Source organism: Podarcis cretensis (genome assembly GCF_951804945.1).
Source record: "Podarcis cretensis genome assembly, chromosome: 6".
Classification (NCBI taxonomy): Eukaryota; Metazoa; Chordata; class Lepidosauria; order Squamata; family Lacertidae; genus Podarcis; species Podarcis cretensis.
The window spans coordinates 42,334,378-42,357,294 of record NC_137175.1 but is presented as its reverse complement, the minus strand read 5'-3'; the positions used below and the strand labels follow the sequence as shown (position 1 = coordinate 42,357,294).

Sequence of the window (22,917 nt, the reverse complement as noted above, 5' to 3'; positions counted from 1 at the left end):
TACCTGGATATTGGGTGGGGTGTGTGTGTTTTGAACCTGGGATCTTCTGCATGCAAAGGATGATGCCCTACCACCGAATCATAGAATTGTAGATCTGGGAGAAACCCCCAAGGATCATCTAGCCTGACCCCTGGAGCAAACGCTTCCACGAAAAGCAGCACCTGTTGAATTTCCGCCTTGCGCGCCGTTTTGCCGCAGACAACGCAGAGCCGGGGGGGGGATGCAGCCCCGCCCCCTCTGCAGCCTCAGCAAAAAACCCCAACACCCCAAAGCTCCCCACGCCCGATGCCACAGAGCGACGGGGGGAGGAGCCAGCGCCGCGCGAAGTCGGATTGGTCGCTCTCTAGCCGTGGCTCCGCCTCCTCCTGCCTCAGGTTGTCGCTGGAAACCAGAAGCCGCCAGTTCTGCTTTCTGCTCTCGGCCGGCCGGTGAGGAAGACCCGGGAGTCCCAGCCGGGGCGTGGAAGAAGGGCGAGGCGCGTGGAAGCGGGGCTCGGGCGCTTTTCGAAGGGGAGCCCCTCGAAGCCGGAGCCGGTAAGCCCTCGCCGGCTCGTGTCCTGCGGGGCGCGCTTCTCTCTTTCAGTTCGGCGGCGCGACAGTGTAAACAGAGCAAAGGTGGGGCGAGGAGGAGGAGGAGGAGGCTCCAGGAACAAGCGCCTTTTCTTCCAGGGCCCCCTTCGAGCTAAGCTCTCCAGCTTGCTCCTTCTCGGCTGCTCGCCTCGATGGCTGTGTGTTGTGGCTCTCGAAGGGAAGAAAGTTCAGACCCCGGAGGAGACTCGGGCAACTAATTCGGTTTTGGGGAGAAGGCAGCAGCCCAAACAGACCCTGGGATTTGAAGGTTAACCTCACCTCTGACCTCCCTGGGTCTAGGTTTTGACATGGCAGAAGGAAACTGTGAGCTCTCCCTCCATGAGGACTGGTGACAGATTCCTCCACACAGAAAGCTAGCCTGTTACTAAGGTAATACAAGGACCAGCCTTCTCTCTAATAGCTGGCTTTCTGTGTGCATGGAGTTATTTTGTAGGGAGCATGCAATCCTGTGCAGGGCCCACTTGCGGTTTGGAGCGTTCACAAGTTTATCCCCGTATCTTGTGTGTTTAAAAACCCAGGCCATGCCCTGTGTTTATCTTTAGGCGCATGCTGGTTTATCTGAAATCTTTGATGCCTGCAGACCATTCAGATAGTGAAGTTGGACATTATGTAACCTGAGGAGTCTTGTGTTCACCTGGAAGCCTCCCATATCTTTTAAACCATATTATCCTGGCCTCCAGACCCCTTGAGGTGGACTTGTCAGGTACAAGCATTGGCTTTTGTAGGAGAGGAGGAGGAGGAGGAGGAGGGAAGGGAAGGAACTCTGCTTTGGAAATCCAGCATGAAATTCTTCAAACCTATTCTTCAGAGGTTTCTGTTTTTTTCTGCTACCTGATGTAATGTCCAAGCAAGTGTTAATCTAAAAGATTAAGCACAATCTTTTGCTCATACAACATTTTGGATTCCTCCAGCATCTCCATTGTTTTTCTGAGTTCATGGAGCAACTGTCTTTAAAATACTTATTTGACATGGTTTTCTTCCATAGAGTTAAGAGATTCCCTAAGCAAGATGAGCTAATGCATAAGACTGGAGCCACCTGCCTTGCCAGACTAGAATTTGTGCCAGGGGTGTTTAAACTGACTGTTCTCTCTAAGAAAACAAAAGGGAGAGTGACTTTTGCGGATGGATGAGCACAATACTGGCATTAATTGTGAAGGGGAAGACCTAGTACCTTGAAACTTCAGGCTTCTGGCATTGATTTTTAATTTTTAATTTCTTCCAGCCAAGTGAGTTGGAGTTGATTGGCATGTTGCTTTAGGAGTGATGAAATTATTACTGTAAGGATGATGGGCTCTAATAAAGTTGAAGACAAGTATATAAGTATTAAGGAAGCTGGTGGAGCTGCTAGGCATTTTTAGCAGCTGACTTATAAAGCGACAGTGGGGGAAAAACCATGGGTGGCAGAACAGGAAATCTGTTCAAATGTGACCTTCCTTCCATCACAAAGATATATATATGTTTAATAGTAATATTAGACTGCAAGCATTTTCTCCAGTGGACATTAGTATGTTCTGTTCTCATTTGTATTCATCATTCCCTTCAGCTGGAAGTAGATCTAGAGGAGGAAGCTGTGCCATTCAGAGATGGGGATGGTTCCACTTTCGTATAATCTTGGAGCGAGCACTTCATATGAAAGTATTCTGTAAAGAGCCAAGCTGTGCTGTTGCAAGCAACACCTTTTTCACCACTGTTGCTATGCTACACAGGTTGTCTAAAAGACTGTCTCCATTCTATTCCATCCCTTTCGTACATTTATCACAAGTCCTGAAATGGGAAGGGAGACAGCAGGTGTTTTCAGTTTCTGCAAGCATTCTATGAAGCTCTGACCCTTCTCTTGGCTTGTGCCTCTTGCAAGAGCACATATTGCACGACGTTCCCAATGCCTTTTATACGTCCTTAAACTTTTGACTAGTCGGCTATTCATAGTGCACCAGCGTTTTTGAAATTTTCCATGAGTAGGAGCAGCTGCTACATTTAGTGTCTGTGGGGAAGAATCCACTTTGAACCTGACTAACTTGAAGGAAGGAAGTTAAAAAAACAGAACCGGTGGCATTTGTTAGTACACTGGAGGAATGTTGTTAGTCAAGGCTTATTGACACAATCAAATAGCAAAGGTTGTTCCATCATAACTGATATCTTGGGGTGTTCATCCCTGCTTACTCATTCAAAAAATTCCAGGTTCTTTTAGGTGTATTGCCCACAGAGCCACCTTTCTGACACTAGCATCATGGCTGCTTACCTGGACAGTGAGGAGTGAGACAGGCCAACAGAGAGGCTGGTCCTATGGTGGCAGCACCAGTTTGGCTTTGCCAAGACTTCTGTTCTACCCTGACCTCGCCATTTGTGCCATCCAATGACAGTGGTACCTCGGGTTACATACGCTTCAGGTTACAGACCTCAGGTTACCTCAGGTTAAGAACTTTGCTTCAGGATGAGAACATAAATCGTGCAGCGGCGGCATGGCAGCAGTGGGAGGCCCCATTAGCTAAAGTGGTGCTTCAGGTTAAGAACAGTTTCAGGTTAAGTATGGACCTCCGGAACGAATTAAATACGTAACCAGGGGTACCACTGTAAATGCCATTGGTGCCAGTGTCAGGACAAGGGCACCACAGCACTGTGTTGGCCACTCTTGGGTCACCCTGCTTCCTATTCTGACAGAATTGTTGATGCTACTGTGTTTTTCTGTGAATGCTACATGACGTGGAATCTCTCTTGTTAGAGATTATTGGGTGACCACCTAGTCTCTGCTCATCAGATATCTCGCATCGAATGTAACTGATCTGTAGAAAAGGCTCTACGACCTGAAAATGCACATACTTCTGCAACCCAAGAAAATCTTTAATAATTTGTTTTTAAAAATACGCTGCAGTAGTAGTAGGTTTCTTGAATTAGCAAGGGGTGGGACTAGATTAGTGTTTCCAAACCTGTGTTCATGAGCTTCTTTCAGGTGGTCCGCGATGTGTCTGTATTAAATATTCACAATGATTTTTAATTGAATTTTTATTGCTTCTTTTCTTTGCTGTAATACAATAAAATGCAATTTGAATTCAGGTTGTAGAACAACAAAATACAATATAAGAAATAAAAGAAACAATAAAAATTCAATTTAAATCATGCGGCATCTATTACCGCACATTACAATTGCTACAGCAGGCAGGCAAATCATTAAGTGGTCTGCCAAGACGCTTAGCAATTTTCATGTTGCCATTGGAAGGGGGGAAAGTTTGGGTACCATTGGACTAAATGAACTTTAAGGTCTCCCCAACTATATTATATTATTATTGGTGTGGGTACAAAAGGTCTTTCTGGGAATTATGGGCTTTCTGCCAATTTATTTCAATCTGCAATTCTTCTCTTGAACGTGGCAATAAAGAAACTGAAGTGAGGTGAGTCCAGAGACTTTTATATCCCAGGGTTGTTAATTCCATAAGATACTGTTCTTGGGGGATGCCTTTAAGGATGTGGATTTGAACCTGCAGCCCCTCACTGATAATCTGCACTGTAGAAGTGGCATTTCCCCTGTATAATCTATATGTGTGAGCAAAAGTAAGAGAAGGGAAAATTGGGGAGTTATCACTAGTTATGGGGGGGGGCAGATCAATATATTGGGTAGAGATGCAAATAGTGTGGGTTAAAGGTCCTAAGAGAGAGTCCCTGTTCTTCTGAATAAATTCAGAGTTGGACTACAGTGCATAATATATCAGCTGGCAGTCTTGCTCTTGCACATCTATTCAGGCAAGATTGAAAACTTACCCTGGGGGCTACTGTGCTACATCCAGTTACAGTGCTTTCCTTATATTAAGAGAGCTGTGGCTGCACATTCTTATGAGCAATTTAGAACATGGCAACCACTTGTGCCGCTTTAACTTATTTTAGAATCTGGATTGTTTCAGTTTCTGACATTTTAGCTGCCACAATGCAAATTTGATTGGTTTTAAGTATTGGTGGTAGCACCCTCTAGCAGCTAGCTCCAAGGTCCCTCATGCAAGGCAGCTCATCCACTCTAAACCACAAAGGAAAATTACTGCCCACAGAATAAAAACAGGGCCCTGAGGCATATGAATTTGCTTGAAGTTTCAAGTGGCGCTTCAGAATAGAGATAGAAGTCGAACGCTGACCTTGCCAGTCTTAGGGCAGTGTTGTGTCCTTCAAATTCTTTTTTCCCTTGTGGCCTGCGACCTTGGACCCTTTCCCTTTCTCTTTTGAAAAACTCCAAATGGCAAAACATTATGTATCCCTGATGAAAGAAAAACTTTGGTTGTTCCACTGAGTTTAATTTATAATCAATCTTTGGAGGTGTACTTCAAAGCTTTAGCTGTAAAACCCGTGCTTGCAGTTTGAGAAAAGAATATTATCTTTTTTATGCAAAAAAAAAAATCTCATTTTTGTCATCTTCAATGTCATTTTGCCTTCCTGGAAACAGATATTTTAGCATGCAGGACACTATGGAAAAGCACATTTTCCTTCTGGCTTTGTTACACACATCAGACTTTGGTCAGCTAAAAGGCAGGACTTCCTGAAGTTCACAAAGCTCTCAGTGGAGCAAAATATCCCTATCATGGTCGAAGTTATTCTTGATACCTTCCAGTTGCAGTACTGTAATAACATTGTTCATAAGAACACTTGCTTGAGTTATGTGAAGAATTGTAGGGAGAAAGCTTCCCCTTGTCTCCTTCAGTACTTTCAAAAAAAATCCTATTGAGAGTCCCTTAAAAGTAGTTCCTGCTAGCATGGCTTTCTTTCACAGTGCCAAAATTGAGTTATAGGGAGAAGTCAGAAGTAAAGCCAGGAAGTCAGACCCAAAAAGCAAGGCCTAGAGGAATGAACACAATGTGGCCTAGAACACACTAAGCCAAATCTTACTTAGTGCAAGTGTGCATGTCTCCAGAGAGGAGATAATGGATGCTTTGCTTCATCCTTGGCTGCCTTCCTGATATGCTGCCATGAGCTAAGCCAGGGGTCAGCGACCTTTTGCAGCCGTGGGCCGATCCACCGTCCCTCAGACCATGTGGTGGGCCGGACTATATATTTTTTTGGGGGGGGGGAATGAACAAATTCCTATGCCCCACAAATAACCCAGAGATGCATTTAAAATAAAAGGACACATTCTACTCAAAACACAGTGATTCCCGGACCTTCCGCAGGCTGGATTGAGAAGGCAATTGGGCCGCATCCAGTCCACGGGCCTTAGGTTGCCTACCATTGAGCTAAGCCACGGTTTATTGAGTTGTCTGAGCAGATGCTCTCAGTTTTCCCCCTCCAGACAAACCTTGAGCTATAAAGAGCAAACCTTGGTCACAGCTCATGGTTTGTCTGGAACAGCGGCATTCTAAGTTAAACCATGGCTTAGATCACAGTAACATCACAAGAGGAGGGCCAGAGAAGAAGCAAAACAACTGCAATCACCTCTCCAAGGACCACACACTTGCACATTTGTACTAAGGTTTGGCTTAGCATGGCTTGATTTGTGTGATTGTGATTGTGTGAACCAGACAAGTATAGATTCTTTATTAAGTGTGTTGGGCACCCAATACCATGTACTTGACCCCATTTTTCATCTAGTATATATCTAGTAAAAAAAAAGAGCAAATGATTGAAGTGCTCTTCTGGTTCCCCCCACCCCAGGAAATTGGAATCTGTTTGTGCAATCTGCCTACTGAATTTGTCCCTTATCCCCTTATTAATGTGCAGTGCCCTTTTTTTGCAAAGGGAAATGAGAAACAGAAAACTGCCTGGTGGCTGCTGTCGATGAAAGTGCCTGGATTTCAATCCTGCAAGCAATTAGGCTTTGCAGAACTGTAGGTAATCATCTAAAAATTCCAATCAAGATTCCTTTTTAAGGTGGCATTCCCCCCCCCCCTTGTCATGTCTGTTGCATCCTCCACTTGCTCCAACCCTACAGCCTTTGCTCTGGGAGAGCCAGTGTGGTGTAGTGGTTGAGAGCGGTAGTCACGTAATCTGGGGAACCGGGTTCGCGTCTCTGCTCCTCCACATGCAGCTGCAGGGTGACCTTGGGCCAGTCACACTTCTTTGAAGTCTCTCAGCCCCACTCACTTCACAGACTGTTTGTTGTGGGGGAGGAAGGGAAAGGAGATTGTTAGCCGCTTTGAGACTCCTGAAGGGGAGTGAAAGGCGGGATATCAAATCCAAACTCTTCTTCTTCTTCTTCTTCTGGGGGCATTGTGAAGCTGTTCTTACCGAAGTATAACATCAACATTGGATATTTGAAAGAACAAATGCACTAGAAGCCTTATCATTTGTACCAGTTCCTTGCAATATCTCATTATCTGCATTAGACATCTACTTTTGGAATGTCTAACTGTTTTGAGACCCCAGTACTATGAATGATTCTGAGCAGACAAAGAGTAAAATTTGGCTTGGTAGTGAATGGCTGCATCATCACTCACATATTTGGCAATAGTTTGAGGGTGCTACTTTCAGAAGTCCCTGAGCCCTGAATTGGAAAGCTAAAGCCAATAGAAAGGAATTTGCTCAAGCCCTCCATATGAGCCTGAGCACTCTTGAGTCTCAGGGGGTATGTGGACCTTGTCCCAGAAATATGAAACCCAATTCAGATCTTAGGGGTATTTCTAGATGGTGGACTTGTCACATATCATGAATGCTCATTTGGTGTGTCTTGCCCTCACAAGCCACACAAGGATTATGCCAGTCCTCCTGCTGAGCCTTGCTACTTTGCTACTCCTAGTAGCAGAACACAGACTTGCAGAATTAGGTGGCACAATCCCAAACAGCACTGGTTGCTCCAAAACTCAGCAGGGATGAGTGCCTCTTTCTTTTTGCGCCTCTCCACAAACACACACACATATGCACATGTTGTTTGGGGGCACAGTCTAGGGACCCCAAATTCCAGGTCTTTTGCACTGAGCCCCATATTTTCTTTCTCACCACCTTTTTAAAAAAATGCTTACAGGGTTGCTGGGCATGACACAAAGTGCTGTGACCCCCAGCCACAGACACCCCAAATTAATTTGCTCAATAGACCTAAATCTGCATCTATACATATAAGTTAGTACATGCATTTCCCCACCCCCACCCCATCTTCATATTTGTGTCATGGGCCTGTGCTGTGAGACTTTTCAGTATCTAGCAATGGCTCTTTGTGTACACACACATGGACTCTCTGACTCTCTAACACACACACACACATACACACTGAGAGAGAGAGAGAGAGAGAGAGATTATTGCTTAGCAATACAGTTAAATTTATTTTCTAGATTTCCACAAGTGAGTGGGAGAAACTGGTGTTCATAACTGTCTTATCTTCTTGGCTTCTACAGGGGCCAGAGGGCAACAGATGCTTTCTTTCACTATCCCTGCATTGAAGCAGTCAATATGCTTCTCTGCCACCTGCCTCCCTGCACAGACATTCATGTTGTATGGATTATTTCCAGAGCATGTCTGGAACTAACCACACTCAGGCAGAGAGATGAGTAGGGCCAAAGTTGTGACAGTCTCTTTTTCAGATGTGGGGAGTGGGCATTGGAGGGCTTGTGAGGCAAAGCAAAGGATGCTGTGTCCTGGACTTGGCTGTTTCATATCTGCACACCTTGATGCACTGAATTCATTTCAGACAGACAGGGAAGTGAATCTAGATGTACAGTCAGGACTAAGGAATTAGGTAAGGTTTTGATCTAATCTTTCTGAAAAAAGCAGAAGTAAGAAAAGGCATGTGGTTCTTGAAGACAGCAGCACATCAAAGGTATCCGCTAGAGAAGCACAATAGAGAAATGTTCTTATGAAACAGGTGAGAGATTAGATAAAAGAGGAACAGAGGGAATTGTGATGGGTGCACAGAAAAGGCTAGCCTAAATCAGTCTAGCTATTACATACAATGTCAGCTGCCAGAGTATTGCCTGGTACAATTGAAATAGCTCCAGATGAGACATAAGGTCAAATGATATGTGATGGTGTAGTTAGGTTTGTTGTTCATGTGCCTGCTCTATTCATCTACAAAGCAGTGCACGGGGTCTATTTTTAATATAAAAGGTGATATTTGGGTGAGGGGAGTTTAATTCTCCTGTGCTTTAGCTGCTGTCTCCCCAGACACTCCCCCTGCCCACTAGATGTCAATACCATGTGCTTTTTGGCACATCAACATTTGCATTATAGAAGCAAGGAGCTTTGTGTCCGGCATAGAGTCCAGCATCCTATGTTGCTCCATTTCATCTTTCTCCTCTTAATCCCTGTTTCAAACCTGTATTGCTGCATAGATAAGTTTGAAAACATGTCTGCAGAAGCCAATCTCAATTCACAAACTGCAAGGAGACTGAGCAAGACTTTTGATGGACTGGGCAGAAGGTGGAGCTCAAGTGCTCTGCTAGGTCCTCATTTCAGCAGAAGACTGCAGTGGTGGGGGTGTGAGGACACCCAATCAAACTCACTGGTGGAGGTTAGGTTTGGTTCAAAATGTGCCCCTGGAGTGGTGGTGAACTTTGGAATTTGCCATTCAGAGAACAATCCATATGCCTGACCAGCAGAGGGATGGTTCAGTGAAGTGGTGGGTCCACGTCCACAGCCCTGCTGCAAGGCTGGTTGCAAGGAGGGGGGAATGTCTCTTTGCCACACCAGCTCCCAGGCTGCTACAGTCCAGGGGCCCAAATCATAACAGAAGGATCCAGTGGATCCTATGCCAACCTCATAACACCTGGTTCCAGGTCTGTCTACTGGCTGCTGCCAGCAGGGATACCATCGGCAGTAGTTTCCACCCACCATTTGGATGGGTGCCTTCCTCTTCACCAGAATTTCTTCTCCTCCAGCAGCAGCAGCAGCAACAACATAGCCAGGCAGAGCCTAATCCAAACTCTCTCCAGTATGACAGGTTGTGGAGGTTTGAATGCTTTGTCACCCAGTTCCGAATATTTTCTGCCTAGTTGGGAAAACAGGAATTGGCTTAATATTTCCATCCTTTCTCGGGGAGTGGGGAACTGGATCTGGCCAGCAGTTCCCCCACTGTCGGTGGACCACTTTGTCAGGTGGGCAGGGCCAAGTTTAAGCAAAAGTATGTCTGGCCTGCTCTCGCACCTAATCTGACCCCAGCTGCTTCTGTAATCTGGGTGTCAAAGGATCCTACCTTATGCTTTGTCACCTTCTCTCAGGATTACTTGGAGCTTACTCAAGTGTTCAAGAAACACATGGGCATTCCTCCTCAAATCGTGCTGCCACTCAGAATGCATGTGGGAGATGACATGTTCAAATGTTTCCTTAACGCAAAACCATCACTTGCTTCCCCATATATGGAAAGCTTGCATGTCCAAGAAAAGGTAATCCAAGACCTTTATCCCAGTGTGTTAGCTTTCTACCTGCAGGGATTTCTTTATGCGGGAAAATCTGGCATTCTTAACTATGAAGTACCAGTGAGCTTCTTTCCCTGCTTTCCCCACCACTGCTGCTTGCATTGGATCCTCTCAGAAATAAACCAAGCTATTCCCCAGAAAATAGCTTGCCTTATTTCTGAGCTAATCCTCCTTCTACCTAACTCCATCCCTGTGAGCTTCGACATGCCCTCCCCTTTCCACTTAAATCTAGAAGCAGAAAGGATTCTGGAGCAGAGGGAGGAGAGGCAGGCCTACAGCAATGACTCTGGGAGGAAATTACATTTCCTTACGGCAGGGGTAGGCAATCTAAGGCCCATGGGCCAGATGCAGCCCAATCGCCTTCTCAATCCGGTCTGCAGACGGTCTGGGAATCAGCATGTTTTTAAATGAGTAGAATGTGTCCTTTTATTTAAAATGCATCTCTGGGTTATTTGTGGGGCACAGGAATTCGTCGTTTTTTTTCTTTCCTTTTTTTCAAAATATAGTCCAGCCCACCACATCTTCTGAGGACCAGCCCACGGCTGGAAAAGTTTGCTGAGACCTGCCTTAGGGCTACTTCCTTAGAAGTAGAAGTAAAACAATTTCTCTAAGATGTGTGATAGGATCTTAGATGGAATTGTGTCTCTCGGTGCTCAGCTTCCATCAACCATCTCTGTGCCAGATCCACAGCTTGTCTTTCTTCCTTTGGAGATCTCCCCAAGCCCTAGCTCGAGTATCTTTCAGAAACAGTGTAAAATTATTCTCTTTGCTTTGGAGAGGGGATATATAAGCTGGTAAGAGGACTCTAGGTTTTGGTATTTGTTATTAGCGATGGTGGCGTTTGCTGCTTTTTAATTCTGTTATAGTGAACTAGCTTAATTTTTGTTACTATTGATTATTGTCTGACAGTTTGTTCACAACTAGGTAACCACTTCATTATGCTGAAGATTATGGGAAAAAAAACAACTAGTTAACAGATGTTTACTCTAATTTAAAGAACGAGGAGTGCATTTTAACCATCCCTCTTAACATGAGTGGAAATATGTTCACATCTGAAAATATTTAATGCAGATTTCTCTTGGTGTGTTAGTTTTATACCCAACATTATAGTCTCTCTTATCCCTTTATGATCAAGGTAAATAGCATCTGGTGTGTGTGACTGTTCTTGCTAGGATGTTTTTGAGTGTGTGTGTGTGCGCGTGTGTGTGTGTGTCTTGGCTATTTCTGTACACCGGAAGTAATTTTGAATTTGCTGTGGCAAAAGACTGCTTCACACTTCATGCATATCCCTGGCATACACAGTTTATAGGTGTGTATATCTCCTGTGTACCTCTCAGTGTGTTAGAGTCATACCATGGGTACACTGTGTATTCATGCCAAAGGAATCAGTGAATGATCCTGAATTTCCACAGCGCGTGTATGTACACATAGATAAGGGTAAACAAAAAGGGTGTGTGCCTCTTTCCACTTGAAATATACAGACATTTCACAAATTTATGTAACGTGGAGCATTCCTAATATTTGGTCAAAGCCAGGGGCGCGGCTGAATCTCTTGTTAAGTGATTAATAATTCTTGCACAGGACTAAGGAATTATTAACTGTGATTTGCTTGAGCATGCCCAAAGCCCCCTTCCCCCTGTAAGATTCATGTTACAGTTTGACTTCTGCCAAAAATTGCTGTAACGGCTCTTATCAAACCCAGTTTGTACATTCAATTTATGTTACAGATTACATATAGGACTCCAAATATTTCTCAAACTGCTTAGGCTGGATTAGTCCTATTTTACTTTCTTTACAGAAGAATTTTTTTCTTTACAAAGTCCCAACATCTTGTGTATCATCATACAATAGAGCAATTGTGCAGTTTTGGTAATGGAATATAGCTTTTTGTGTGTTTGAGCTATGGAGAAGGGGGTGTGCGTGCTCACCAGTAATTGTACAGTTGTGTATTTGTAAATAGCATTGGTTTCAGTGGTCATTACTGCAAATAGAAAATTCAATGGGACCTAAGAAACTCATTTGTTTAGCTTTTGTGTTTCCCAGCTTGTGTATTAAAGACGTGTGTCAGGAAGCAGCTGCAGTATGACCAAAGTCCATCATTGTAATGTTGAAAAAACTAGCCGCAAACCTTTATGCATTTATTCTCTCTCCATGCCCCCAACGCTTGTGCTCCATCTTTCACTAATGAAAACTGAAAGCAGCTTGCAGTGCTTTTTGTAAAAAAATAAAACTACAACTAAGACCAAGAACAAATATAATAAAAACAGGCAATTAAACAACGTATCATTACAAGATCCTTGTAAATTTCAGCCCAAACAATCAAACATAACAAGAAGTCAAAAGATAACAGGAAAAGTATCCTGATCATTGGAGGATGGGTAGAATGTAGCCAGAATGGTTGCAGAAGAATTGATACTTAGAATTTTTGCAGGGATGCAGTTCCATGTTGAACTTATCCTTAGCAATTCTCCCCGTAATTATCATTTTTCTCTTTGATCTGCATAAGAACTGGATTTTTTATTATACCCCTAAAGTAAACAGCTGCATATAACAATACATATAAACTGTATACAGTACAAACACGTATTAATACTTACAAAATTATCCTGCAGAAACATACAACCATGTAGGGCGTGATTTTTTCATATGTATTATACTTCTAATATACATACTGTAGTGTATATATGTGTGCCTGTATGACAATAAGTGAGCAGCTCTTTCATAAATGGGTGATTCATACAAGGGGCAATTCAATCCAGGCAAAACTTGATTTCCATCTATAAATCCATGTAAAACAGATTCTTCTACCACCGTAACTTTAATGTATTATTATTAATGTAATGTAATTTATAATAAAATGGCAATATTTTGAGGGGGCAACCCTTTCCTCTGTGTTTAGACTCTGAGGAACAAACATGTTTTTACTTTATAGTGCACCAATTGCAATCTGAGAAGCACACACAAACTGTGAAATTTAGTGATTTGGACGTAGGTGGCGCTGTGGGTTAAAGCCTCAGCACCTAGGACTTGCCGATCGAAAGGTTGGCGGTTCGAATCCCTGCGGCGGGGTGCGCTCCCGCTGCTCGGTCCCAGTGCCTGCCAACCTAGCAGTTCGAAAGCACCTCCGGGTGCAAGTAGATAAATAGGGACCGCTTACCAGCGGGAAGGTAAACGGCGTTTCCGTGTGCGGCTCTGGCTCTGGCTCTGGCTCTGGCTCTGGCTCTGGCTCTGGCTCTGGCTCTGGCTCTGGCTCTGGCCAGAGCAGCGATGTCACGCTGGCCACGTGACCCGGAAGTGTCTCCGGACAGCGCTGGCCCCTGGCCTTTTAAGTGAGATGGGCGCACAACCCCAGAGTCTGTCAAGACTGGCCCGTACGGGCAGGGGTACCTTTACCTTTACCTTTAAGCTGGATGGAGTCTCCATGGAGACTGAAATGTTTCTGTACTGGTTTCTGTATGTTCCAGTTTTTCATGCCTCATTAGTGTCCATTTTGTTGAAGAGTAATTATGGCAGCAGAGATTCACACATGATATTCAGCAGTGTTGAAAGTTATTTTAGCTTTATTTGCATGTTACATTGTGGTGGAAACTAGTGTTTATGTATGAAGCCGTGAATTGGTCATCAAAATTTTGAGAAGGGGCAGGGGGGAGGCCATAAGGGAAAAGAAGGTACAGTGCACCAGAAATCGTCACCAAACCATGGTTGAACTCATGAAAGTGTGACTCTAACCACTACTTCCCTTGGCAAAAGTGTTACTTCTTCAAGCTTTGTCTGAAAGCATCAAAGGCGGATGCTTGAGGCCACTGTCTGATTGGAGGCAGTTTTTATCCCTGAGTTTCATCTCTACATTTCTCAGTGGATTTATCTTTTTTCCTGATTAGACACCTCATTTCCACAAACCTTTAGACATGATAGCAAATACCAGTTTAGAATCTTTAATTTACAAAGCTGTCATATAGGTCTAAAAACAATGTCTGTGTGTCAGAGTGAGTTCCCATGTCCTGGTCTGCTTTGCTTTCCTCATATATCTACTTCCATCTCTGTAACAAAAACTTCTAGTTCTCAGTTATCAAACAAGGTAAAGTTCCCATTTTATTTTTCCACTAAGAAGTTTGTTCCTAATCATGAATGCTGCACCCGGATGAAAATGGTGAATATGCATAATTGTGTATTAAATACTTGGGATTGCTTCTCTGCTGGTGTGTAAATTCTTGAATCTCAGTCTGAAACTTGAAGCATCCATGTTGCTATGGAGACAGTCTGACATATCCTCCGAAGTCAGTGATGTTACCCAAACACCCAACCCAGGAATATGTGCTCCCACACGGATTCTGGTATGGTGAGCAGCACCCAGCATGAACTGAAAATGCACTTCAGAATCCTCTGTTCCTCATTAATAAGTTGCATGGCAAACAGACCCAACCAAAAGGCCTGATTTCCCTTTCTGCATTGTAGTAGGTTATGCTCTGAGTATATACAGTCATACACCACCTGGATTGCTCAGTTGGTTAGTGCATGGTGCTGATAATGCCAAGTTTGCAGGTTCGATCCTCGTATGGAACAGCTGCATTGCAGGGAGTTGGACTAGATGATCCTTAGGGTCCTTTTCAGCTCTACAATTCTATGATTAAATCTATAATTAAACCAATTAGTGTAGCACATACATATGTGGCTCTAATTCATTGATGATTTAATAATTTTAGAACATCAGGCTCATGTCATCAGGAGTGTTCTTTACAATAATAAAAGTAGATTACACATTCTTCTGAAACTCTTTTACAGGCAATGAATGTTTTGAGTGGGGGTTGTGTTCCTGACACCTGCGCACACTGGCAGAGCATGTGTATGCCTGCCCTGCCCCGTTATGGCCCTGCCTCACCCCCTTTTCCAGTCACTTCCGGGTTGTGGCGATGCACACATGCACAACCGCACATGCTTTGAACGCATGCAAAACGGTTGTTGCCTGTACTCAGAATACTGTAATGCAGTGTTCTTCAACCTTGAGTCCCCAGATGTTTTGGAACTGCAGCCAGTAGCAGATTTAGGGGAGCGCAATCAGTTTGGTTGCACTGAGCACAGAACCCAAAGGGATACCACAACTGTTATTAGGAATGGAGTGCAAGAGGTGGGGAGCACCAAATTTTGGCATTGCACAGAGCGCCACTGAAATAACCCCATGTGGGTTATCTTCCCTCTTCTAACTGGGGCAGAGAAGGCTCACTCAACCTGTTTATGTGGGCTCTAGGCTGCATAAGGAGACTCTAGGCCAGGGGTCAACAACATTTTTCAGCCATGGGCCGGTCCACCATCCCTCAGACCATGTGGTGGGCTGGACTATATTTTTTTTGGGGGGGGTGAATGAATTCCTATAACCCAGAGATGCATTTTAAATAAAGTACACATTCTATTCATGTAAAAACACGCTGATTCCCAGACCGTCCACAGGCCGGATTGAGAAGGCGATTGGGCCGCATCTGGCCCCCAGGCCTTAGGTTGCCTACCTTCTCTAGGCTGTTTTGGATGCAAATAAAACCAAGATCTCGAGTACTTACATAGAGGAGGCGATGACAGCAGGACAAAAACTTGACAGCCTTAGATGGAAACTGCAGAATCTGCCTTAATCCTGGGCTTTTCAGTCAAGGGGGAAGCAAAGGCCCAGCAAATGTAAGGCTGGAAGCCTGGAAAGTTGAGTTTGAAGAGATCCCTCCAGCTCTGAGGGCAAACCCACACATGTGCACTCTGAAGGTAGTCATGTGTCTTGAAGGGGAAATACTTTTGAGCTTTTGAAAGAAGAAATCTGTTGCTCTTATGAAAAAGGAGTTTCTCTTTAGAGAAAGAAGAGCACCCCCATTTGCAAGCAGTACAGTGGTACCTCAGGTTACATATGCTTCAGGTTACACACTCCGCTAACCCAGAAATAGTGCTTCAGGTTAAGAACTTTGCTTCAGGATAAGAACAGAAATCGGGCTCCAGCGGTGCAGCAGCAGCAGGAGGCCCCGTTAGCTAAAGTGGTGCTTCAGGTTAAGAACAGTTTCAGGTTAAGAACAGACGAACGAATTAAATACTTAGCCTGAGGTACCACTGTATTATCCCTAGCATGAAAATAAATACCCCAGCCCAGCAAATTTCTACCTTAATTCCTCTCCTGAATCGTATCTGAACCTCCCTCCGTGCGTATCAATAAATCTCCTTGGGCCCCTGGGCAGGAACAATAGCAGCACTTTTCTGTGCTGCAGTGAGAATTTTCTTAGTGCTGTCCACGGGCTTTGTTGTTGCACAGTTTCTAAAGAGCTGTGGTTACTTTGTGACGCTTTAAAGGCATTGGCTGTGCAAGCAATGTGCCCCCCCCCCCAACCTCAAATTGGGACCCAGCACAGGGAATTATGCTGAGGTGGAAAGAAAGCCAGTGCAACACAGTGAAAGAGCTCTTTTTTAATGTTAAGCTCCCCTGCCTTCCTTCAGGAAAGGAGGTTCCCTCAAAGTGTTTTCTGTTAGAGATTGAGAACAGGCCATTGGGAAATGAACCACCCCAGCAGCCCACCTTCTGTTTTAAGCTCTTAATCCATCCTAGCCTCCTATTATGAATGATTAATTTATACAATTAGTAGTGTTATGGTAATGAGCTAATGGCATCTTTGTTGCCACCCTATGTGGGGATATAGCTAATTGCATGTTGCATGATTGTTCCCAGAGGCTTTTTTTAACACAAGAGGAGAGTGACTTCTACTTCTTGCCACTGAGGCAATGCCTATTACTGATCTGTAGGTGATTTATGTGCCTACTCAATTAGGTAGAGTATGGTGCTGGTAATGCCAAGGTCACGGGTTCGATCACCATATAGGCCGCCTGAATATTCCTACACTGCAGGGGGTTGGGCTGGGTTCCTTTCAGCTCTGCAATTCTATGATTCTAAGTACATAGTAGAATTATGTGCTTCCCAGTAATGCACACTCAGGGGGCTCTAGAGGTACCCACAGATGCTAATGTTGCTCTATAATCTGGAGGCTGGATGCTTCTAAAGTGACTTTCAGGCATTTGATGCAACCAATAACCCAGACTCTACTCTGATTTCTGTGAAAACACTGTACCTTTGCATAACAGGTAGGCGCTTAGGAGGAAGGTGTTGATAGCTGGTGCTCCCGTCAGCCTTATGACACCTTCATGGTAGTTTAAAACACCTGAAGAGTACCACACATATGCCAGTTAATGGGGCAGGTTTCTGCCCTATAATGGTGTATCCAGCACACACAAATTATTTTTCTAACTGTTCAATGGTTCGCATATTTCTTGTTTAGATGTATACTTTGCTGTTAAAATATCAGAGTGGCTTATGCTAAAATTAGTAAAAGCATAATTAAATAACTAATATATTAAAGTCATCTGCAAACAACAGCATTTTTGTAAATGCAGCATAAAACTAATCCCAGTAAAATCGTTCAAAATATATTCATCTGATGCCAGAAAGGTATCTGAGCAGATGTCGAGCAAGGCTTTTTGGAGGAGAGTATTCCAAAACGGGGGTGCCACCACTGAAAAGGCCCTTTTCCAAATAGCCATTTATTACATCTTACTGGGTAGTCCATTATTATAAAACAGTGATTTAACCTAAGCTGATCTGAGAATGTGCCCTCCCCACTCCCATCAGTTCAGAGAGTCAACTTGAGCCACATCAATGTCCCATGGAAGGAACTGTGTAGCTGATGGATAAATTTGCAGAAACGTCACAAAACATAAGCCACCCCTCCCCACAAACGGAACAGCGCTGAGAACCTGTAAGAGAAATTGCTTGAGCATGCCCAAAGCCCCCTTAAATTTTGTATTCTTCCGCACCTCAGATGTATTCAGATCTTGTTCCCGTGCTTAGTCTACTTCACTCACCCATTCTTCTTCCTCTTTGAAACTCTCCGATCTCTTGTTCTGAGGCAGCCGTTCAGTCTCCCACACAGGTTGAAGTTTTCTCTACATGCAAATAACTCTGATTCTGGTGTCCTTGAGAAATTAGCAACACTTTCAAAAGAAAGAGAGGGAGAGAAAAGGGGGTGAACTTTGGGAGGCTGGGGAGATGACAGAACACCGCATGAGGTAGAGAGGGTGTTCAATCAATTATGAGAAAGAAGCACAACAAGGTTTTGCTGCCCTTCTTGTTCTGCCCAAAAGCATCAGGTCCAACAAAGAATATGAGTAGGTTTCACTGATGGGCAGGTGACTCATATGCACACTTTTTCTGTGTGTGGCTTTGGGCACATTATTCACTTGCTCTTCCCTGTCTTATGTGTAAGTATGATAGTGATTCTGTGTTGTATCCCTAGTATTCTTTAGGTTTTCAGGAAAGGGAACTTTTCTGTGCTCTCCTGCTACATATCAAGGCAACAGCCATCTCTGCATGGAAGGAATTTTAAAAGTGCATGATAGCACTAGACTCAAGAGTCTTCTAATGTGGTTAGAACCCTGCTGCATGACCTAACTATCAACTCAGCTCCACTCACCTGATTTTGGATGGGGTAGCCCCCTCTCTTTCTCTTTAGTATGGCAGTGTAAGAATTGCCAAGTCACAAAGAGAACTCAAAATGTCAAAATGCAGACCTATCTCTGCAACATGAATATAGGCATATTCAGTAGGAGATCACGTGATTCACACCTTTGTGTTTCCAGTTTCATATGCTAGTTTTTATTTATTTTTATTGCAGTTAGATTTCCATGAATTCAGTATTATTTCCCTAGCCCTGGCAATGATGGTGATAAGTAGTAGATACAGTATCTGCAGTAAGAATATCTGAATAAGCTACAGCTGCTGCTCAAATTATGAAGGTTGCTTTTCAAATGAATTTAAATGGTGTAAGTTTAGCATCAAAAGCTGACCTACTCATGGAATTTGCAAAGAATTGCATACTGAGAAGTGATGTATGTATCTGTGTGGGAGGTACTGTGAAGGCCACAGGGGCAGAAACTGTGGTTTCTCTGAGCTTGTGAATATTTCCAGATTCTATGATAATTCTTAGCAGCTACTGGTCAGATTTTACAGGGATAGTATGAATGCTGGTTCAAAATCTATCAAACTGCAGAAAACTGTGACTCCGTAATTGCAGAATCCACAGGGCTTTGTTGTTGGCTGTTGTGTAATCCTGTACCTTCCTTTCTTTATTGGCACTTTTGGGTGCAGTATTTTGTGGAAGCTGGTAAAAATGCCATGTATGCTACTCTTTATTAGGAAGCTAAGGCTTTCGTTGGGGCTGAGCCTGCAGAAGCAATTTGTTTCATGTATTATAGAAAAATGATAACAGAAAGGGAGCATCTTGCCCCCATTAGACTATGACAACCTGACATGGATCAGGATGTTCAGAAGTTGGATCTGTACTACTTCTTCTTTTGTGGGAAAACCAAGTCAAGTACTCCATTCTCTGTGAAGCAAAGCTACAAGTAAGGCTATAAATTGGCAGAAAGGAGGTAGAGTGTTAGGATCCACGTCAGAGTTCTGCTCCTTCAAGGCCTTAGCCTTGAGAAAGAATGGAAGTGATCTTCTGGGGTCATCCAGCCCTGGAGGAATAAAAGCCTTTAGTTCACTCATCACTTTGAGCTTGCCTTGCCTCATCTGGGTGGCCTTGGTAAGGGAGGGACTAGATACTGCAAAGCAAAGTTGTTTGGATGAAGGAGCTAGGGTTGTTATCCTACTGTTATCCGCAATGAGGCGGGGTGTCCTGATGTTTGGGGTGTCCTGATGCGGCAGTGAAGTGCTAAGTTATTTAATTTATTGTTGTACTTTAATAATAATAATAATAATAATTTATACCCTGCCCATCTGGCTGGGTTTTCCAAGCCACTCTGGGTGGCTCCCAACAGAATTAAAAACACAATAAAACACCAGGCATTAAAAACTTCCCTAGGCTTCCGGAGGCGGCGCGAACGACAGTGGCGGTCCTCCTTGCTTGCTGAGGAGGAAGCTCCACAGAAATGGGTCGTCCGCTACGGCAAAGCGGAGACCCGCACCGAAAAACCTCAGGCAGCAAGAGCCTGAGGACGTGGGACTCGGCGGGTGCCAGAAGCGGCCCCTAAAACGGAGAGGAGACCCCGTAAGGAGCCTCCGATCGTAGAGGGGGTTGCGGCGCTGTGAGTCAATCGCTATTCTGCGGAACGAAGCCGCGCAGCTGCTGTCGGTGAGCGCTGACCTTTCTTCCTGAAAAATTTTCGAATTAGAAGGCAACAACCCGTGAGTAAGAAAGGACCTTTACAATTTGAACCTAAAATTGAGGAAATTTGGCTAAAAGCGGAGCGAGGAGAACAGGTAGTCCGTCTTCCGCTGCTATTTAAACTTCAAAGCAAAAGAGCTGGAGGTGGAGTCGTTAAAGAGGCTTTTAAATAGACTGTTTTGAGCACCCATTGAAATTGTTTTTACGTAAAGAAAGGGCACAAGTTAACTACATGATTTACTCTTTATATGGACTGTGTTTATCCTCTTCTTTTGGATTACAATTTATTGACTGTGAAGCCCAGATACTTGGGCTGCCAGGAACAGAGCTGTCAGTTTGCAGACTTAGCTACTTTAAAACTGGACTTGCAACAATCTAGGGCATTTGAACTTGCTACTTTGAATCATCAGCCGGTACTTGTCAGAATCACTGTAACACTGTTAACACCAACTCTGCTAAATTTTAGCTACAGAAGGTCTTTGGATAAACTGAACTTTATTAGCCTGTTTATTTTTATTTTTGTTCCGGCTTCTCTCAATAAGAAATTTTAAGCCCCCCCCTAGAGGATTTTGGGCTTACAGCAGTGACACTATTTTACTTTCTCTTTCCTTTCCTCCTATTCGACGGTGCTCTGGGGCTGCTGTATTCCCATGGGAACATCTGAATTTGACCTTGACTCAGAGATAAACTTGGAATGAGCGGTACAAGAAGAAGAGGACCAAGAACTAGACAAACAACCCTAACCTCAGCTTTACAGACACGTAGATCTTCTGTACCTACTTTGCCCTCAGCAGGGGGAGAAGAAAGTGTGCCTGTGCTGCCGTTGGAAGAAGGAACAGAGCAGCTACAATTGGAAGATATGGCCACAGGAGCAACTGCTGCAATTTTAGAGAAAATATATGAAAAATTGGAATCTTTGGACAAGAGAGTGGAATCTTTGGACAAGAAAGCTGATGAACAAACAGCTAAAATAGATCAAAACACAGCCTGTCTAAATAAAATAACTGGACAGGTAGCACAGAATGTACAAGCAATTGGAGAATTAACTGAGGCCACTATTGAAAATCGCAAATTAGCTGAGGCAACCAGCCAAAAAGTTGAAAATTTAGAACAAGAGGTAAAACCGTTCTGCAAACAAGTCGAAGGGCACCAGACGTATCTGTCCATGCTAGAATTGCGGAATCGGGAAAGTAATTTAAGATTAAGGTCAATACCAGAGGTTGAAGAAGGTAACTTAGCTGAGTTCCTGACCAAAGAATTTACCAAGTTCTGGCCTATCCAAGAGGAAAAGGACTTTAGAATTATATCGGCTTTTAGACTTGGAAAATTTGCAAGAAAAGACAAGCCCAGAGACTGCTTGATAATTTTGAGATCAAAGGAAGAAAGGGACAAGATATTAGGCTTACACTACAAAAAGTCACTGGACATTTTGGATAAAAGGGCTGAAATTTACAAAGATATCCCGAAACAACTGTTGGATCTTAGATCCGCCTACCTTGAACTGGTTGGATTGCTAAGGAGTAATTCAATCATCTTTAGGTGGGAATTTCCCCAGGGATTATCTTTCACTTTCAGAGGGAAGAAGGTTAAAATCAAAACACTTGAGGACAGAGACAAATTTTTGATTCTTCACGGAGAGGACCTTCAGAAAGGAATTGAAACACCCTTTGGGCCTGGAGCATCAGCTGTACCTTCACCCCCAGAACCTGGAGACCCAGAAAAAAAGACACCACCACCAGAACAATAACAGATTTATCCAGGATGTCTCTGCAACTTTTGAGCTGGAATATTGATGGTTGTAACTCCCCGGAAAAAAGGAGGAAGATATTTCATATATTAAAAAAGGAACAATTGGACATTATCTGTTTGCAAGAAACACATGTGACCAGGCTCCATAGGAAAGTGTTAATTAACAAAAGACTAGGCCAAGAATTTATCTCTTCAGACAAAGTAAAGAAGAGAGGAGTGGTGATTTATGCAAAGGAGAGCCTGGCACCTAAACTCTTATTCAAAGATGAACAAGGAAGAATTGTGGCAATTGAGATACAACATCAAGGAGAGAAATTTTTGATATTAGGAATTTATGCACCGAATGAGGGGAAATCAGAATTTTACAAGAAGTTGCATGAGAGCGTCCTGGACTATCTGGACTATGATAACACCATCATGATGGGAGATATGAATGGAGTGGTATCAACCAACATGGATAAGTCACAAAATCAAAATATATCAAAAGATGGCAGACTACCTAAGACTTTTTTTCAACTGACTGACAATATGGACTTGATTGACATTTGGAGGACAAAAAACCCCTTGGGAAGAGAAGGAACATTCTTTTCTGAAGCCCAGCTGACATGGACAAGAATAGACCAAATATGGATATCTAGAGGCCTGGCACCGAAGACCAGAAAGGTGGAAATCTGCCCAAAAACCTGCTCCGACCACAATGCTGTAAAGATTGATATGGCACTACTACCATCCGGCTCCTTTAGGTGGAAGATGAATGACAATTTGTTCAGAGATCAGGAAATTGTTTAAAAAGCCCAAAAAGTTTTGAAGGACTATTTTGAGATAAATTTGAACACTTCAGTGGAAAAAACAACTATCTGGGACGCAAGTAAAGCGGTGATGAGGGGGTTCTTGATACAATAGAATGCTGTAAAGCAAAGGGCACAAAATGAGAAAAAAGACAAGATTTTGGAGAAAATTAAAGAACTGGAGAAGAAATTAAGATCAAACCCGAAGTCACAGCCGATTCTGAGAGAAATAAAATTATACCAAGCACAATATTCTAAATTGATGAACCAGGAAATAGAATGGAGAATTAAA

General features: G+C 43.6%; 1 protein-coding gene across 2 annotated transcripts in view; it reads left to right on the top strand.

Annotated features, from left to right (window-relative positions):
- The first annotated feature begins 392 nt into the window (after nt 1-392).
- Nucleotides 393-22,917, top strand: part of CDK18 (cyclin dependent kinase 18) — a 106,427-nt gene continuing 83,902 nt past the window's right edge. The window contains exon 1 of one of the 2 annotated variants that reach the window (XM_079979584.1): nt 393-533. The gene's annotated coding sequence lies outside the window, so the exon portion shown is untranslated. The remainder of the gene's footprint in view (nt 534-22,917) is intronic. The other variant, XM_079979583.1, reaches the window with a different exon arrangement.